Below are 8,287 nucleotides of genomic sequence, written 5' to 3'. Positions count from 1 at the left end.
TAGCTGTTCTTATTATGTACTAGTAAGTACTTGCTAAACGAAAATCAAAACACATATTCCACAAATGAAAGTCAATGTTCATGTTTCTTCTCAGCCCTTCTGGTGGCTGAGCCAAGAGACACATACGTAGCTTTTTGCACCTCTCCCAGGTCAGTCCATTCCTATTCCTCTCTTTAAAAATGGCTTAGTCCATGGTTTCTGTGTATTGATAGCAGCTTCCTGATGTCTGACGTTTTATCTCTCGTTTCGTGTGAACAAAACAATTGAGGAAAAGTCAGTTCTGTGTTTAGCTCTTTTGGCAAAACAAACGTCCCTCTTCCCTTCTCCCCCCACCCAGCATTTGCCCTGAATTTGACTTCACCACAGTCTACACTAAGAACAACAGCTAAACCTTCTTTGAAACTTTATTCACCATGGCCAACAGGGAAAAAAAAAAAAAAAGAGCTGGTGAAATTCCTTTAAAACGCGCTTTAATCTAGCTGGAATGCCATAAATTGCTTCCAGATGTGCACGATACAAAAGTCAATCAAAGCTATTTATACTGACACTCTACAGTCCAAACAATCTGAAGCCAAATGCCATGTCTCCGCTTCAACAAAGCTATAAATGTCAGTTTTGTTGAATTTGGAGAGGTGTTGAAGAGTTCATGCAAGTTTGAGTTCTTGACTCTTTTAGAGCCAGCAGTAATTTTGAAAGGGGGGGAAATAAAACCATGACACACACAGACTTTTGTAAATCCCCAACTTCTCGGAGCATACACGACACCTCTCATATATAACCTTGAAAGTCCCACAGGTTTGAAGACAATACTCAGTTTTCTTTTTTTTTTTTTTTTTTTTTTTTTTTTTTGCTGTACGCGGGCCTCTCACTGCTGTGGCCTCTCCCGTTGCGGAGCACAGGCTCCGGACACACAGGCTCCGCGGCCATGGCTCGCGGGCCCAGCCGCTGCGCGGCATGTGGGATCTTCCGGGATAGGGGCACGAACCCGTGTCCCCTGCATCGGCAGGCGGACTCTCAACCACTGCGCCACCAGGGAAGCCCTCTCAGTTTTCTAAGACAGAGAAATGTAGCTCTTGGACAAGACACCAAAGACCCCAAAGAATCTGGCCAGATACCCTCAACCCAGCCTGAACACAAACAAGCACACTTGGAAGTCAGCTGGCTGCGTGGCATGTAGTGATGCCTTTTTGACATCCTTGTGATCCTGACGTTCTCCAAAGCAGCCTCCACACAAAGACAGTTCATGTTGTTGGTACCACATGCAGGTACAGGTGTGAGCACAGCACCTGAGGTCCAGGTGGCCGGCTGGGGGATTTGTGACATAGAAATGTTTGCTGTCTCTCTCCATATGAAATGTGATTCCAGGCTTTCTGCCTTATTCAGCCTCAAAACCTCAGTGTCTGGCGCACAGTAGGCCCCCAATAAATAATGCTGAAGGAATGCACACTTAAAGGAAAAGAAGACCTATGAGTCTAGTCATTTCTTTTCAGGGATATACTTAATATTGGTGAATTCAGAATAGAAACTCCTGATATTTACACAGTAGATGGAGACAGCTTGGGCTTTGGGGCCATAGACTTGGGGCTTCAAATTCTACCCTGTGGACCGAGAAGTGGTGTGACTCTGTACATGTTTCCTAAGGTCTCTGGACCTCAGTTCCCTCCACGGAGTGGGGTGGTCAGGAAGTCGATCTCCTGCAGTCCTGCAAGGATGTTGTTCTCCTTCTACACCAGGCCTCCTCTGGAGCTCACTCCTTTCTTTTGTCCCCATGGCTGGCATTTACAGTGTTTGAAAAATAAAAGGAGACAGAAACAACTCAAAATTGGAACCAGAAATAATGGAGAATCCAAAAGTGAACCCTAGTCAATTCTCATCCAGATTGGCATAGCACCTGGATAGAACTACATGAGCTTTCCCACGGTTCCACCCCCTACGAAGGGCCGTGGGAAGCACCACGTTACAGCATTTGCTGCCCTCTGAGCAGTTCCTGAAAGATAACCACCCTTGGCGGATGCAGGCACTGAGGCTCTGGGTGAGATCCAGCCACTGCCTGTCTCTGTAAATATGTCCTATTAGAGCATGCCACACCCATTCCTTTACCTATTGTCTGGCTACTTTCACACTACAGAGCAGAGCTGAGTTGTCACAACAGAGACCGTAGGACCTACAAAGCTGAAATTAAACTGTTTACTATCTGGCTCTTTTCTGCTGACTCTATGAACCTGAGCTCTGAAGCTGGATTCCATTTTCCGGTACCCAGATGATGGCACATCCCTTCCTTTGATTCAACTCAGTGAAGGCCCTTAACAACCTTAATCTCAGTTCTTCATCCATAAGATGGAAATAATAGCTACCCTGTATGGCTGAAAGAATTAGATAATGATTAGGTGTTGAAGCATTTAGCACAGTGCCTGGCACCTAAGAGTTAAATTAGCTGTAGCAGCTTCATCAGTATCACCTATTGATATTTCTTGATTTCCAAGGCATATCATATCACATGTGAGATAGTATATGGTAAAGGAAAAGGAGAGCAGCCTTTGTGTGGGAACAATTCAGAGGGGTGGGGGCCATGGCCATAGGAAAGCCCCTTGTCTAAAAGGGGCAGTGGCCCCTGAGATCCAGCAACACATGTCACCTAGGAGTGTCAGACCATGTTTTCCAGGTTTTCAGAATTTCTTTTTTTTTTTTTTTAAAGGAATGGAACTTTTTAAAAATTTTTTAATTTTTTTAAAATTTTTGGCTGTGTTGTGTCTTCATTGCTGCACGCGGGCTTTCTCTAGTTGTGGTGAACAGGGGCTACTCTTCGTTTTTGTGCGTGGGCTTCTCATTGCAGTGGCTTCTCTTGTTGCAGAGCATGGGCTCTAGGCATATGGGCTTCAGTAGCTGTGGCTTGCGGGCTCAGTAGTTGTGGCTCGCAGGCTCTAGAGCGCAGGCTCAGTAGCTGTGGCGCACAGGCTTATTTGCTCCACGGCATGTGGGATCTTCCTGGACCAGGGATCGAATCCATGTCCCCTGCATTGGCAGGTGGATTCTTAACCACTGCATCACCAGGGAAGTCCTGGTTTTCAGAATTTCTAAGAGACACTGGAGATTGAGATACTTATGCAAAATCTCCCATTTTTAAATGCTGTTAACTAATTAAAAATTTTTAAAATCACTTTGTAAGCCTAAAACAACACCAGTAGTCTTGTTTTTGATGTTTGTCTCTGTAAAAGAGAGAGGAGGAAGAGCAAAGAGGAAGGACCTTTGTGCCTGGCGTAGAAGACAGCCTATGTTCGTGTTGGAGTTGACCTGGAATACCTTTGTTCTGCCATTAAAAACTATTTTGGTTGAAGGTTTGCTCTTAGCACATCTACTTTTGTGATATCAAACAAAAATTTGCATCCGTCTTCCTCTACCTAGAGAAACCACAGTCCATACACTTCCTGCCCACACCCATTCAAGGATTTATTTTACACCTACTATGTGAAAGACACTGCGTTTTTAAGCTAAGTTGCAGAACATCCTTCAAACCACAATGTTCTGGTCCTCCTGACACACACCTAAGAGATCTGAGATACATCCCAGCATCCACTTTTGGCCCCCATGGTGAACAAGCAGAGGCTGAGAAACACCCTCAGTTCAATACGCATTCTGCTGGGGTGACTGCATCTCACAGCCTCAGAACAACTTGAAGATTTTAACAATCCTTAATCTGGAGACATAGATTTTACCAATATTTAAATTGTCTACTCTTCACTATCTTACGAGATGAGGGCTGGGAGAGACCCCCATGTACTTTTCCGGAACATACGTTTTTCAGTGATGTCAGATAGAAGGCTTAAGCTAACAAATAGTGCTTGTGGTGCTTTGCATTGAGCCAACTTGGCTAAGCTGAAATTTGTTTCCCAGACGCCCCTTCTCTGAATGGGTCAAGAGTGATCCGCCTGAGGTCTGGAAGCAGTGGTCATTACTGTCTTGTGTCCTTGTGTTTAGGGGCAGTTCTGACTTGTTCTTACTCCTGTTCATGTCCAGCTCTTCTTGACCGCTGACCTGGCTGTCCAGTGATCCTCAGGCTCCTGGCTGGTGCCAGGCCGTGCACCCACAAGTGGTGGCTGTGTAGATGCAGCCTCCCTCAGAACACTCCCCAACCCCCATTCTCTGTGCAGCCCCATTTTGGGGGCTGGAGGTGCCTGTGTCTCAGATTTACTGACTGGTGACTTCTCTGATTCTCCCTTTCAGACTTTGACTTCCCAGCTCCTCTCACAGTTGGGTAAGGTCTGACTCCTACTATGAATTCCTTATCCCAAGACTCAGGGTACTCTGCTTCCCTGATGGAACCCAGACTGATACAGGTATCATTTACTACGGATGTGTGATTGCTATTTTGTCTCGACCCCACTGCCTATAGGTCCGTGGGGCACCAGGACACCGGAACTCCTTTCTTAAAGCTCCAGAGCCTCCTGATGATATCCACTCAATCAATACTGACAAAATAAAAGAAAGAGGAACATTCACAGGATCGACACCATCAAACTATCTATTTGAAAAACAGAAGCACAAGTTTTATTAGTAGCAAAAGCCTAGGTGAATGCCTGGCAACCAGAAGACATTTAATAATTATTTGAGTATGAAGAGAAAGATGACTTAAGCTGAGTGACTTTTCAATTCAACTTCACAGGTTTCACTGAGTGCCTATGGGTTGCAAAGTGCTGTATTCATTGCACGAGGTAATACAGTCACCTACGATTGATCACTGACTTGTTTTCTTTTGTATGATTGTAAACAATGTGACCACAACACAACCTTGCCCTTTTATCTGTGAGAAGGTTTGTAGGATAAACGCGCAGAAGCTGTGAGAAGTTGTTAGAACAAAGGGTGGGTTCGGCTGTGGTTCCTGCCCCTGGCACCCCGCCTGCCTGGCCTTGCTGAAGCGCCCTCCACCTACCATCTCTGTTCTACCAATCGATACTACCACCAACAGTGTATAGATGTGCCTGTTTCCCACACATCCCGACCACTGCGATACACAATCAAGCTGTTCCCCCTCTGCCGATCTGATCGGGGAACAACGGCATCTCAGTGTTGTTTCAAGTGAATACTGCTCTTGAATTTGAGTAGTGTCTGGAGTTCTCACCTCTGCTTCCTTTCAGCTCCACATAATCCATCAATAAACCAGTCTCACCCTGGGATGGATTAACTTCATAGGCAATAAGGGATCCTCAGCATTTATGGAGCACTTCAGCTAATGACTGGAACTGGCTTCGAGGGGGGAAAAATAAGTGTTGCAGCTAATTATCCTAGCCCACAGGGACATTAGCTTTTACTGTCTTTGTTTTACCATTCTTGCATCAGGTAAGTGGAAGGTGTGGACAGGCAGGCTCTATCATGTAGACTTTGGGTTAATGAAGATAAATAAGGCAGCTCACTGATTGTGGATGTCTTTACAATGTAGTTTCAATGGTGGCTACTGTTGCCAACACTGGCTGGTGTTGGTAGCAGAGAAAAACAATTAGTGAATTTGTTAATTATGGCCTTATTAATAGTTTTCTTGGGAAAAAATAATTTTGGCTTAATTGATACTCTGCCTTGATTACAGGGTTAGTAAATGGGTGTGGATGTTTAGGGGGAAAAATCCTTCTAATGGCTTTAATCAGGACAAAATCTCCCAGGAATAATAAAATATTAACTATAACAATAGAATGTTAAGAAAAGTACAATTTATTAATTCTCTTACTGTATCTTTCCTGATAGAGATACTACTCATTCCAGCCTTAGGTTTCTTGGTTTATTTTTAGTTTTTTTTAATTTTTTTTTTTCGGTACGCGGGCCTCTCACCGCCGCCGCCTCTCCCGCTGTGGAGCACAGGCTCTGGACGCGCAGGCTCAGCAGCCATGGCGCACGGGCCCAGCCGCTCCGTGGCATGTGGGATCCTCCCGGACCGGGGCACGAACCTGCGCACGAACCGATCCCCCGAATCGGCAGGCGGACTCTCAACCACTGCACCACCAGGGAAGCCCTCTTGGTTTATTTTTAGTGTCTGAGCACTGACATTAATTCCCTAAAACTGGAATGAGACCTTGGAACAAGTATATAAAGACATGGAATTATTTACAACTGCCCTTTTCAGTTGTTCTTACTTCATACAGAGAGAAGATAAAAAGTTGGATGTTCTCAGGTATGGCTGATGCAAACAAGTCTGTCCAGGGGTGGTTTCCTTCCAGGGCTCGACCCCAAGTGTTTGCTACATAGTGAGCCAGGTGGGAGAGAACCCCTTAGCTAAGAGAAAGCTGGGGATCAACAGAGCAGGGATGCCCATGAACTGTTCAGTTTCCACTGTGTTCTCTTTGCCCTCATACCTTCTCCCTACCTTCTGCTCCCCACCCCAAGGTTCCTCCTCCAGATAACAGCAAAATGTCTCTACTATGGGCGGTGGGGGGAAGGACAGGGAGGATCATAACATCCCTTTTCATTAGAACAACCATCTCTCTTCCCTTGGGAATCTGTTGGAAAAGCCTACGGGCTGGAAAGGGGACAACAAAACTAGCTTAGGACCTGCCCCATGTGTCTCGGTTTCGTTAGAGTTTCAGTTCGAGGACAGAGCTGCAGTGTACCCAGCGGCTCCCCACGTGGCGGGGGAGAAGCAATTCTAGCTCCCAGAGCACGTCTGGCAACACCTGGACACATTTTGGTTGTCCCAGCTTGGTGGGAGAGGGTGTGACTGGCACCTAGTGAGTAGAGGTCAGCAACACTGGTAAACATCCTGTAGCACAGAGGACTGCCACCCACAACAGAAATTATCATGTCCAGTTCAATAGTGCTGAATCAAGAAACCCTAAGTAGCGCATCAGAACAAAGGTTTCATAGTCCTACAACGGAAGTAGACTGGGAAAAGCCTCCAGAATATAAAATCTCGGGATGAGAGTACTCAGAGACTGATTTTTTGCTGTATGTCCCTGCTGAAGGGGGAAGAGGGTATTTTTGTTTGTTTGTTGTTTTAAGTTAACCAACATATATGTGAGTACCTAAAATGCACGGAGGACAAACTAGAAAAAAATACCCCAGGGCCTTTGCTCCTGAAGAACTTAACTTTAGGGTTACAGGGACCAGACAGACATATTTGACAAACTCAAGGGAGCTCTAGAATATGACACAGTGAAAACCAGCTCCTCGGATGGGAATGATTCCTCCACAGCTTTTTCAGGAAGCTGTAGGGCTTCCTCAAAGTCATGGGACGAAATACCAAATGTTCTCTTAGACATTCCAAGTGCAGAAAGCTGAATTTTCTAGGCCCCAGTTTATTTATTTTAATAGTGCTCAGGAGGAGGCATAAGATAATACAAATTATAAACGTTTACTTAATTAAACCTCAATACTGTTTTCCTCCCTCAAAAATTTATTAAACGTATTTGACTTTATTGTGATTAAAAGGCCACAGCTATCAAGTTTTTAACCAAAGCCAAATCTGTGGAAGAATATGGAATTAAGTATCGTCCAACACTTTTTTATTGATTATAAATTTCAGAATCACGTTCCCAACCTAGCTTAATGGGCATAGAAAAAGGCAGAAGAGATTACTCTAGGGTGATGATTTAGAAAATAATACAAAGTAATCTTCGGCTAGCATTGCTGGCTTTAATGTGTGTATGGGCTGAATATAAAGTACAAGTTGAACAATGCAATATTTTTCCTCTCCCTGATCTTTCTCAATCTCACACAGGCTCGAGCAGAAGATAATAATTATTTTCCAGTAACGTAATAATAGAAAAGGTATTGACCAGCAATACAATCTACTTGATCACCCCATATGGCTCCATTCTTAGTGCTGAAAGCTCAATTTGATGGCATGAGATAGCTGTCCCTCAGAGGAATAAGGGGCTTTCTAGCTGCACCATAACTGAAGGATGTGATTTGTCTTGCCTGACACCATATTCTATGCGTCCCCAAATTCAGAAGCCCTGTCTCACACATCATCAAGCAGATATTTTCGCTCTGGTATGGTTCTTGGACCTGGCATTCTACAGCAGCAAAATGCAACTAAAGGATTTCTGCCTTCTACTCTGTCCCATGTTAATTTCCTTTTCCCATTTGGCTGAAATAGTAGCAGGACCCTTACTGCCCACTCCTGAGATGAAGAGCAGCACTGCTGTGCCACGAGGGACTTAACACTGGTTTATGGACCCAGAGCTCTCTAAGGGTTATCTTTAACATACAAGGTGTTCTGGAGTGCTAAATGGTGCTTTGGGGTGTCGAGGAAGTGGTTGAGAAATGGGTCAGAATCACATAGAGAAAAGGAAACTCCCCACTG

Source organism: Mesoplodon bidens, assembly GCF_964165515.1.
Source record: "Mesoplodon bidens genome assembly, chromosome: 5".
Taxonomy (NCBI): domain Eukaryota; kingdom Metazoa; phylum Chordata; class Mammalia; order Artiodactyla; family Ziphiidae; genus Mesoplodon; species Mesoplodon bidens.
The sequence above is the reverse complement of the archived record's forward strand: the minus strand, read 5'-3'. Positions refer to the sequence as shown.